Raw genomic sequence first — 12,376 nt, 5'->3', positions numbered from 1 at the left:
TTGTGTTCAAATTCTTTTGTTCCAACTCCTACTGTACACGTAAGCTTCACATCTGTGCCTTGAAGTTTCCCAATACTTTTGGAAAAGAGATTTAACCTTCCTAAATTGCTGGTTCCTCATCTATAGAACTGGGGAAAATAATCTAACTGGGCAGTATAGTGTCCTGCTTCTCCACTCCTCTCCTGAAACAAGCATTGGGATACTTGCTCTGGTTGTGCTTTTGTAGCACTGGATTGAGGCACAGAAATTCCTTGTTACAATTCTATTCCTCTGCATATACACACAATTATATACATAGAGAAACATGTACATACCCATATGGATTATATATATATATATATATATACGTATATATATATATATATATATATATATATATACGTATATATATATATATATATATACACACACATATATATGTGTGTGTGTGTGTGTATTTTTGTGTGGTCTAGAACCTCCATAATAAAATGCCCCCCTAAATGCTGCGCCCAGGATCTCAGTGCCACAAAAATCCATCCTCAATTAAATCCTAGCCCCAAGTCCCCATTTCTTTTGAATCTCACCAGATTAAGCCGAATGCTACAAGTGCAAAGCCAAAGATGTTTAATTAAATAGAATAATAAGGTAAATAATAAGGAATAATTCCCCATAGGCAAAAGTGCAATCTCCCCTTCTTTTCCACACCTCTTCTGCTGCTGGTGGGAGAGAGGACACTCCCAGGCCAACTTTCACTCCTGCAGTTCTGTCCTAGCTGGAATGCCTCTCAGAGCTTCCTCAGCCACCTGCTGGGACTCATCACTGTTCTTCTCTTCCACTTGCTGCTCCCCCACAGAGATGCTGCTGAGTTTCTTCTCCACTGAGTGACTGCTCAGCTGAGCTACTGCTGCTATCTGCTGGAGGGCTTCTTCCTTGAAGAGAATGTTAGCACATATTTGAGAGACTGTCCATTCTTACATAAGGCTACTTTAGCTCTTTTTTTTAAAATTACACCCATAATCCCACTTAACTAGCTCAGAAATAAGCCTATAAGTCAAATTCATCCTCCTCCACCACCTCTTTCCATTTCTCTCACTTCTCTGCTCCCCCCTTTCCTCCTCCTCTCCTTCCCTTTCTCTCTCCTCCTTTTCCTCTTCTTCCTCCCTCTTCTCCTCCATCCATTCTCCCTTTCCTCTTCCTCCAGCAGAGATTGTCTCAAGCATTTTTGATATTTGAAATGATTAATTTTTTTTAGGCAAATAGTACCGCTGATGTACTAATTATCCTAGAAAGCTGAGATAGAACTGATGGCTTTTGCCCAGTATTCCTTCAGCAACATCCAGGTCACTGCACTCTCTGTACCTGTAGACCCCAAGGCTCATTCCCCTGTAGCTCAATTTCTGGCCTGTTCTCTCTCTACCATCTGCCTTGCCCTCACTTGAGGATGATTGCCCTCTGAAGGTCACTTGGTAATTGTTGAGTCTTTCATGGAAGCACCATATCAGCAGAAGTCCTTCCTTCTTACTTCCAAACTACTTTGCTCGGGTCTGTTCCATTTTTATACTTGTTGCTTGCCCAAACACAGGTAACCTCCTTTGGTCCTACTTCCTCTACCCACCCTGCTTTCTAGTCCCTTTTTATACATTGTCTTTCCCATAATCCCCTTGAGGGCAAAAATTGTCTTGTGTTGTTTTATCTATTTCTAGTCCTTACTAAAATGCCTTGAACATAACAATATTTGTTAACTGATTGAATAAGCATTCAATCCATACTCTATCTATCTAAAATAACATTTTCATCCATTTTGTTTTTCTAGGGTAGGTATTTAGATAAACCAGGCCATGGCAATGTGGAATTATTAAAAAAAAATTTCATAGTATTCCAGATCCCAAAGCAATTGGGGTAATGTCATCTATGAAGAAAAATCTACCATCACTAGACTCCTTTTTTCTGGAATCTCTACAGGATACATTCTACAACATGGTAACTTCACAACTCCACCAACAATGCATTAGTATCCCAGTTTTCCCACGTCCCCTACAACATTTATTATTATATCATAAGAATTAATTGTGAAATGACTGCTATGTTAATAGTCTTTTATTATCTCTAAATTTGCTTATATTATATATCGCATCTTCCTCTGTCTTTAGTATGTAAAGTAGAATATGGTATATTGCTTAACCCTGGATTATCCAAGATGAATATATACCTTATTGCTTTACAACTTGCTTGATATCAATTGCCAGAGGTTAAAGTAGATCAGGCTACATAGAAGTCCTTCCCTTTAACCTAGCTTGTCTCCTTTCCAAATTCAATTAGAATCTTTCTTTCCCACTAACTTTCTTCCCAAACCTCTTTACTTTTCTCTTTCTTGGAGGCACATTGACAGCATATCCCCACACCCGTGGGGAAAAAACCCACAGTTCTAGCTCTACTCTGTTCCGTAGGCCCATTGTGCCATTTCCAACAATTGTGTTCTTGGACTCTACTAGTCCTCTGACTCCTGGGAAGAAGTGGTTTCTCATACAACTTGGATAATCAGAGATTCACCAACTACAATTCTTTCAGTAGAATACAGGACTACCAGGATCACTTTTGCCCTACTGATATGCTCTTCAGACCAAGGGCACTTTCATTTGTCCTTATCCTTTACCTTATGGATCCCTAAGCCTTACTATCTGCCATGAAATTGAACTCTCCAATAAAGTTGTCTCTATAAGTAGACTGTGAAATAATCTTCTCAGAGCTTGACCCACTGGAAATTTTTCTTTGTTCCTTGAATAGTTGTTTTATTCTTGCATATCCTTCACCTTGTTTGAGGAGAGCCATCAAGGCTACAAAACCAATTTTATAACTCATTAAAATTGATACATTGGTATAATATATACCTCTAGGTCACTTGGGTATCTCTAAAGAAGTGATCTGTGTACATAGTAACAACAAGATTATGTGATGATCAACTGTGGTAGACTTGGATCTTCTCAACAGGGAGGGTATTCAGGCCAATTCCGATTGACTTGGGGTAGAGAGAGCTATCTTTATCCAGAAAAATGACTATGGGAAATGAATTTTTCATCACAACATAGTATTTTCACCTTTTAAATTGTTTTTGCTTGCTTTTTTCTTTTTCATTTTTTTTTCTTTTTTGATCTGATTTTTCTTGTGCAGAATGATAAATGTGGAAATATATTTAGAAGAATTACACGTGTTAAACCTATATTGGATTATTTGCTGTCTAGGAAAGGTAGGAAGGGGAAAGGGAGTGAGAAAAATTTAGAACACAAAGTTTTGCAAGGGCGAATGTCGGAAATTATCTTTACATGTATTTTGAAAATAAAAAGCTATTATTAAAAATGAAAAAAATGAAGATGTGGCATGGCATAGGAAAAGATCTAGAAAAAAATCTTGTGTTTTTTTTCTTGTGGTTTCATCACTACTAACTTTTCTGCATGCATAAATCATTCTCACAAACATTTCATAGCATAAAAAGGTATCATCCTCTTCAGTAGCTGCTTTGCAGTATCTGTGATTTGTCCTTTCTTTTGAAATCATCTCATCTCAGGGATATCTTGAAAATTAGTCCCTTGAGCCTTTAAAAATCAAGTCACTTCCAGAATAAATCACTTTTATATACATAGAGTCCCAGGAGGTTGCTCTTAATGAAATCATCTTCAGTGTCATGACCATCTTCCCCAAAGTTCCGTAGGCAGTGTCCAGTGGAATCCAAATATAATGATTTTTGCTATTTTTGTCTACTCAGATATAATCTATAAAACAATTCAAGATCTGTTCCAATACATTCCACTTTGTTGTCCTAGTTTCATCTCCCAATCTCCTCAGGGTAATAATCTCTTGGAGCTGAGTCTTCCAAAAACCTCACTAAAGTCTTGATCATTCTCTCAACCATTTTTCTCTATTTTTCAATACTGCAATAAATGATGAAGTAAATAGAGTGTTGAACTTGGACTCAGAAAGATTTATTTTCATAAGGTCACATTTGGTCTCATATGATTATGGGCAGTGTGACCCTGAGCAAGTCACTTCACCCTGTTTGCTTCAGTTTCCTCATCTTTAAATTGAGCTAGAGAAGGAGAGAACAAACCACTTCGATATCTTTGCCAGGAAAATCCAAATGAAGTCATGAAGAATCAGATATAACTGAAACACAACCATAACAGTGCTCTAGACTGGCTCTGTCACCCACTTCCCCACCCCTTCCAAACTTTCATATTTCTCTCCTTAGTAAGAGGATTAAGTCATTGCTGATTGCAAAAGTTTCTGGAATCTTTTGGGCTCTATCTTGTAGTTCTGATTTTTGCATTGACTAAACTTAGCCAAAAATGGAAGTAGAGTCGATGTCTTTCCCTTGTGTCTACTCCCAGTTTTCCAGTTGACAGCTCATTAAATGATCAAATTAAAGCTGCTATAAGCATGTTCAGTGCCTTGTCATTTGGGTCTGTGCTTCTAATCTGATTTTTACTTACACTCTTGTTTTAAATAGGAAATGATCCAGTTATATGATAATCTTTTCACTTGAATAGTTTTTTTTATTTTTCCAAATACATATATAGTTTTCAACATTCATTTTTGTAAGATTTTGTGATCCAAATTTTTCTTTCTCCCTCCCTTACTTTCCCCCTTCCCAAGACAGGACTCAATCTGAAATAGATTAAATATGTGCAATTATTTTAAACATATTTCCATATTTGTTATGTTGTGTGAGAAAAAACAGACCAAATTTGGGAGAAACCATGAGAAAGGCAAAAACAATTTATGACAACAAAAAGGTGAAAATATTATACTTTGATCCACATTCAGTCTCCATAGTTCCATCTCTGAAAGTGGATGGCATTTTCCATCCGAAGTCTATTAGCATTGCTTTGAGTCACCACAAGTCCATCACAGTTGATCATCACATAATCTTCTTGTTACTATGTACAATGATTTTTTTTTGGTTCTACTCACTTCAGTCAGCATCAACTTATGTAAGTCTTTTCAAGCTTTTCTGAAATCAGCCTGATCATTTTTTATTGAACAATAATATCCCATTATATTCATCTACCATAACTTCTTCATGAATTCTCCAACTGAGGAGCATGCCCTTAATTTCTTGTTCTTTATCATAACAAAAGTTGCTGCTACTAACATTTTTGCACATGAAGATCCTTCTCCCTTTTTTATGACCTTTTTGGGATACAGACCCATTAGTACACACAATTTTATATCCTTTTGGTTATAGTTCCACATTGCTCTCCAGAATGGTTGGATCATTTCACAACTCCATCAACAATGTATTGGTATCCCAGTTTTTCCACATCCCCTACAACATTTATTACTATATAAGAATTATTTGTGAGATGACTGCTATGTTAATAGTCTTTTGTTATCTCTAAACTTACTTATGATATATATCACATCTTCCTCTGCCTCTAGTATGTAAAATAAAATACAGTATATTGCTTAACCTTGGATTATCCAAGATTTCCATTATCTAAATGGAACATGTGGCATTTTGCTATTTTTTTCCCCTTTTAAAATTGCCATTAATTGAACTCAAGACTTCATAAGGTGCTTTCCTTCCTCCCCATTTCATTTGGCCTATGTGTGAAAACTACTAAGAACGGCCTAAAATACCATGATCTCACTATTATTTTTAGAGGGAGGAGAGATATTGAAATCAAACTAAACCCACCATTTATAGGGAGCGAATGAACCTTCAAGTCATCTAGAACAGCTTCCCTCATTTTACAAAGGAGGGATCTTAGAGCTAAATGAGTCATAGGATCCCAGCCCTAGAAGAAAACCTACATCTATCCTAACCCCTTCATTATATAGATAAGAAACTAAAGTCTAGGGGAGTTATAAGACTTAGCCAGAGATAGAAAACCTGATTCCAGATTTTCTAACTACAAGTATGGTATCCTTTTCTACTCTATTATGTTTCAGAGACTTACCTAGCATCACAAAGGTTGTAGCAGGTGATAAAGCTAGGGTTTGAACCTTAGTTTCTCAATGCTAGCATTGTTTCTAACATAATCTCAATGTGGAGATGAGTCTTATAAAAGTAGTTGAGGCAAGAATATGTATGAAAGACTTGGTTTTAGATACTCAAGTATCTCCCACTTTATTAAGATCCACAAGTTCTCCATGAAAGTGATAATGCTTGAGTTCTGTCATCACAACCTTGGATGCAAGGCAAGACTCCCAAAGACTGTTGGAAGGGCTGTGCTCAGCCTCTACATGAAGAAGTCTGAACATGAAACCAAACCAAGGGATTGGTAGTAATGTGGAAGAGCATAGAGATGTCTTACAGACAAAAGATGTGGTCGAGATGAAAGTTCCTTTGAAATGTGCCAGGGACACAGTGATGGGGAAAGATGAATGGAAGTGTGTTCTGAAAACTTATTGAAGTGCTAACTCCCTGAACCACAGAGTCTGTGGTTCATGTGCTGAGCGCTGTCACATGTTCTGCAAAAGAACATTTATTTCCTAGAGAAACTGTCCTCTTGGTGTGTGTTGTACAGCATAACAGCACCATGAAATTTTAAAATACATTAAGTTGGAGCCCTTCAAAGAGAAGGGGCCATATAAATCCCAGCTAATGGGGATGTTATTCTTAGTATGGGTGAAACATTCTTTTCCATTTCTCCATTAAGGAATTCTTTAATAATTTTTTCATTCTATGGTTGTCAGAAAATATATAGCTGTTCACACCTCAATCATTTTCTCCTCCAAGAAACATTAACCAAAAAGAAGTTTGTTTGGATAAGTGGCTTCTTGCATACCCCAAAATTTGAATATGTATTTGTAATATTTATATGAATCCTGCTTGTAAATGAATACTTTGTGACTCAAATATAGATGGCAGTGCAGTAAAATGGAAAGAGCACTAGATATGGCATTAGTGGACCAGGGTTCAAATCCTAACATTACCACTTACTAGCTGTATGACTTTGGACAAGTTGTATGACCATGGTATAACTTAGTTTTCTCAAATTTAAATCAGGAAATGTTTAAGTGGCTTCCAACATCCCTTGGACCTCTGAATCTATGACTCCATCATTCTCTGATGGGAAAGACAAATAACAAGAGATCATAAGTCCCATGGCCAATGACTTACCCGCTGATTCCGTTTTGAGGATTTTCCCAAAGTTATCCTAGAAACAGTGTGTTGTAAAGGTAAAATTCTGACTTTTAATCTAAGATTAATTTGGTCCATATTGTGCCTTAGAGAAGATGTAGTGAAAAAATCCACTCATATTCTTTCACAGAGGGCCATCAGAGGTGTTGCTAAAGATACTAATCTTTATGTTAAGAATCTGTTCTTGTCCAAAGAATTACTAAACTGTGCATACCCTTTGATCCAGTAGTGTTTCTACTGGGCTTGTATCCCAAGGAGATCATAAAAAAGGGAAAAGGATTCTTATGTGCAAAAATGTTTGTAAAAGCCCTTTGTGTAGTTGCAAGAAACTAGAAACTGAGTGGCTGCCCATGAGTTGGAGAATGGCTGAATAAATTATGGTATATAAATGGTATGGAATATTATTGTTCTATAAGAAACAATCAACAGAATGATATTAGAGAGGCCTGGAGAGACTTACATGAGCTGATGCTGAGTGAAGTGAGTAGAACCAGGAGAATATTGTACACAGCAACAATAAGATTATACAATGATCAATTCTGATGAATGTGGCTCTTTCCAACAATGAGATGATTCAGGCCAGTTCCAATGGTCTTGTGATGAAAAGAGCCATCTATATCCAGAGAGAGGACTGTGGGTACTGAATGTGGATAACAACATAGTATTTTCCCTCTTTTTGTTATTTGCTTGCATTTTCTTTTCTTTCTCCTTTTTTTTTCTTTTTTGATCTGATTTTTTCTTGTGTAGCATGATAATTATAGAAATGTGCATAGAAGAATTGCATATTTAACATATTGGATTGTTTGCCATCTAGAGGAAGGGAAGAGGGGAAGGGGATAGCAATTTGGAATACAAGGTTTTACAAGCGTCAGTGTTGAAAAATTATTCATACATGTGCTTTGAAAATAAAAAGCTTTAATAATAATAATAAAAAAAGAATCTGATCTGAAAGTATTCATGTCTCAGTCCTAACCAATGCAAGTGCCAAGGGTACAAGTCTCATTTCTGCTATAATGCAACATATGCAAGCCTAATTGTAAATTATGTGAAATTGTGAAATTAAAAGCCACAGGAATTATGGGAAAATGGGATTATGGCCAAAATATCCAAAAATGTCATCAGAAACACATAAAAAATTAATAAAATGGTAGTATTGTTTTATATGTGTTAAATAGTAAAGAAATATATAAATATAACATGAAGTCATGATATCCATGGCCTTGGACTGCCTGCACCCTGTTTCCCCACAGGACAGGACTGACAAAGACAATGATTATGGGTGAAGGATAGCCTCAATGAGAAGAAACTCCTGGAATGCTTAATGGTAGAAGGTAGGAGAAGATACAGAATGGATGGGTTTATGTGATTCAGCTCATCCTGAACCAGAAGATATACAATGAATATGTCCCTCTACCTTCAACAATCTGATTTGCTTGTAGAAGTGGGTGTCAGATAGGTTGCCACTTGTGAGTTTTTGTGAAATCTGTTTTATAAGTTTTTGCTGTTTTTTGAGGATAGAATTGATTGTACAATGGCATATAAAACACTTGGAATAAGTAATAATTTTGTTATGCTCTCAGTTTGTGATAGCAGCGGTCATGGATAGAGATACTAAAGACAATTAGTAGTAACATCATCGAACGATGGCCAAATGAAATTGTATTAATATTATCTCCTTATGTTTAATTAGCTCTCTGACAGTTAAATGCTGGATTTCATGTCATAGATATACTTCCCATTGTTGTTTTGTTGTTGTTTAATTTTTAATTCTGTGGTTTTAAAGAAAGTTTATAATTCCAAGGAAATATGCAAAAGTTGTAGCTGAAGAACTACACTTCAGTGAATGAAGAGTATAAGGAGCACTCTTCAAGGACTATTAGATATATTGCAGTGGCTACTGGTATGGGGAAATGAAGCATTTCAAATACGATTCAAGATCACAGTGTGATAGGATCCATTTTACAGAAGGGCCAAGGAAAGTGCAATTGAAAATGAAAAACACAACCAAGAAATGACAAACTATTGCTAAAAAGAAAAAAAAAGAGCCTAATAACTCTTCAGAAAATAAGCAAAGATGTTCAGAGGGATGTGACAATTGGACAAGCTACCTTTAAAATTTCTTATACAATGTTTTGGAAATTAGAAGAACATTAAGAACCCCAATTGTTGTTGTTGTGAGTGGTGGTGTTTTGTTTTTCTTTTATTTTTTAAAGCAGCTGCTCAATATTGATAGGGAGGGGATAACATGATAAGACAAAGGCTGGAGTACTAAAGATTAAAAAAAGGTTATTTCTACTGATCAGCTTCCTTTTTCATGCCAGGATATGTCAAAACTCTTATCAGAAAAAATCCAGGTGAATCTGTATAATATAAACATCTTCATTAGACTGTAGAACAACTCAAAGAATAGGAAAATTTTACTTCCAATGAGACTGGAAGTCATCCCCAATGTTAGAATGATGAATGTTAATAAATACATTGTTATGCTGAAAAGCAGAATTATTCCATAATTATGAAAATTCATAAATGGAGATGCAATACTACATGCAATACATCCTTGCTCCAATTTATCCAAGACATAGAGATAAACATACTTCAATGGACTGGGAATGTGCCAGACATAAACCTCAAAGAAAAATTATAGACCATAATCAAGACTAGACTTGGAAAAATGGACTGTTCATCACAGGTACACTCAATATCCAAAGACTCCATGATGAAAAATTAATAAATATATATCAAAGCCTTGTGAATTCAATGCCATATTATATAAAGGCATGATTACTACAAAATGAATACATGCTTCTTATGCAGTTTTTAAAGATGTAAAAAGTTATAAGACCTTGTATGTCAATATAATTAATTCTACTTTGTCCCAATTAATTTGCCCATCATTGTGTGTATTTGTTCAAGCCTGATATATTAGATGGGGTAGATGGCAAAAGGGCCCTTTGGGGAGTAAAAATTCACAGATTTTTGATGTGATTGTGATAATTTACTAAGTAAATTCAGTGTCCTCTGAAATGTTAAGTTCTATAGTTGATGACTTATACATTGACAAAGTCAGGAGATTAAGATTCAAATCAAACCTCTGACACTATCTCAAAATACAGAGAAAGTTACTTAATCCATGTGAGACTTTCTCAATAAAATGGAGATGATAATCACACTTCCCTCCCATGCTGTCATAAGAGCCAAATGACGTTATATGTAATACACTTTGTAATCAAATGAGCTGTTATTGCAATTGTCTTTGTCAGGTACAGAACTGGAAGAGACCTTAGAAAGCATTAAGTCAATCCCCACATTTTACAGATGAGGAAACTGAGGCACAGACTGGTCATGTAAAAAAGGACGTGTCTAAAGCAGGATTCAAAACCAGGTCTCCCTGGCCCCAAGTTATTATTATGCTTATCTGAACTGGGAAAGGATAGAAAAGCAATGAGACTTTTTTTTTTTTTTTTTTTTTTTACATTTTCTGTGCTTACATACATACATTCTGGCAGCAGCTGAGTCAGACTTACTGTTCCAACAGGCCCTGTCATTTTCATCATCCTTTGGGAGTTTTATTTCCTGTACTGACAAAAACACCATGCCAAAGTCCTTGATGTTTCTTTTATAGAAATCTGATACAACTCTTTAGTATTCTAGGAAGGACAGTTTTCGGCCCAGTAAGTAGAACCCTGGTTCTGCTCACATATTTTATCATCCAAACAGTCCAAGCTGCGAGAATCTCTTACCCGATAGAATGGTGTCACTTTCTTGGACTTTGTTGAATCTCCCCATATATCTTGATTTTCCCAGAACAAGCACTGGCAACAAACTAAAAAAAAAAAAAAAAGTTCCTTTCTACTCTGAAACTTTGCAGAAGAAAAAAAAAAGTCCTTTGAAAAGCCACCCACATGTATGGATATGGAAGTAAAATTGGAGGGAGATTCATGGGATTTCAAAATTGCAAATGAAACACCCAAGGTGGAGTTTTTATTAAAAGAGATCCATGCTGGTATTTTGCTTTTGAAATGTGTTCAAGTCAGACTCAAGGGATTGGCAATTTGTTTCAAGAAATGGGTAAAATATTTAAAACCCCCGCTTTATTTAAACTATTGTGCCTCCTTCAGTAAACATTCAGTACAGGACTGAACCCTGTATGAACTTGGGCCTGTTGGTGGTTAAATAGACTCAAAGCTCAAAATCAAAGGAGGCTTCATTGAGAGAAGGGCACACATACAAAGTTGCGTGTGCATTGGGTTGGGTATTTTTTTTTTTTGCCCACACACAAGGAGCTCACCCCCAATGTACCACGTGAGTGGACTCCTTTATTAAAAGGCTCCCTTTATTATTATTATTATTTTTTCCCCCTTGGCCCCTGAGTGCTCAACTCTAAGCAAGCTGTTAACAGAAATGAGTAATTATTGAAGCTTTAACAGGCAGCTTTCATGGAAGTTGATTACTGCAGCCATATAATCACTTTTACGGGTGCTGTAATCACAGCAGCACGAAATGCTTGACTTGTTTCTTATTGTTTTCGCTCAGGGTGGAGGTAGGGGGCCTGTGAGCAGCCCCGTTTACCACCTCACTACCATTTCTACTGCAAAAAAAAGGAACTCTCCCCGGCCCTGAATGAAGCTCGGGAATCATTTATTCTTCCTTTATTAGCATTTTCTCCTCCCTCACACAAGAGGCTGTTGGAGTCAGGAAATTGCTGTTATTCAATATGCAAGCCAGAGGTTGTAATGACCGCTTGGAAGGGTATGACCAACAATTACAGCCCTTAATGAATAGGGGTAATCTAGTTGAGACTAAACACTAGTAGCAACTCTGGGGCTGTCTCTGGTTAAATTAAAAGAGCGGCAAGGCAAAGGAAGTTAACAAGAATTAATTAGTTAGATCGAACTGAAAACCTACTCATTAGTGATGTTATAGGCAAAGAAAAAGCCTATCTTCAGTGCAATTAGGTAGACAAATGAATTGTACAAGTGACTGATTCACACCTGCTAACAGCTAAGGGCTAGAGCGGGTATGTATGGGATCCACTTTTTCCAGTTCATGCATACTTGCATAGTTTAATGGCTCTTGCATTCTCAAATTAGCCTCCATTCCCTCCCCGTTTTACTGGGGCGTTTGAGCTAAATATGGGGCTGAGGCCTGGGAGGTTTTGACAGGCCCTGCCTGGGAGGGGAAGGGTTCTGGAACCTCCAGAGAAGGAGTTGCTTGCCTGCTCACTACACTCCATTGCAGGCCCTTGATGAAAGGAAA

The 12,376-nt window shown here is 36.6% G+C and overlaps 1 long non-coding RNA gene across 1 annotated transcript in view; it reads right to left on the bottom strand.

Moving 5' to 3' along the window:
* Positions 1-586: 586 nt before the first annotated feature.
* LOC127563069 (uncharacterized) overlaps positions 587-12,376 on the bottom strand; it is a 52,546-nt gene continuing 40,756 nt past the window's right edge. The window contains exons 2-3 of the long non-coding RNA XR_007953882.1: positions 10,861-10,943; positions 587-908 (exon numbers count right to left, since the gene is read on the bottom strand). This is a non-coding gene — a long non-coding RNA (uncharacterized LOC127563069). The remainder of the gene's footprint in view (positions 909-10,860; positions 10,944-12,376) is intronic.

Source organism: Antechinus flavipes, chromosome 4 (genome assembly GCF_016432865.1).
Source record: "Antechinus flavipes isolate AdamAnt ecotype Samford, QLD, Australia chromosome 4, AdamAnt_v2, whole genome shotgun sequence".
In the NCBI taxonomy this organism is placed as follows: domain Eukaryota; kingdom Metazoa; phylum Chordata; class Mammalia; order Dasyuromorphia; family Dasyuridae; genus Antechinus; species Antechinus flavipes.
The sequence above is the reverse complement of the archived record's forward strand: the minus strand, read 5'-3'. Positions and strand labels throughout refer to the sequence as shown.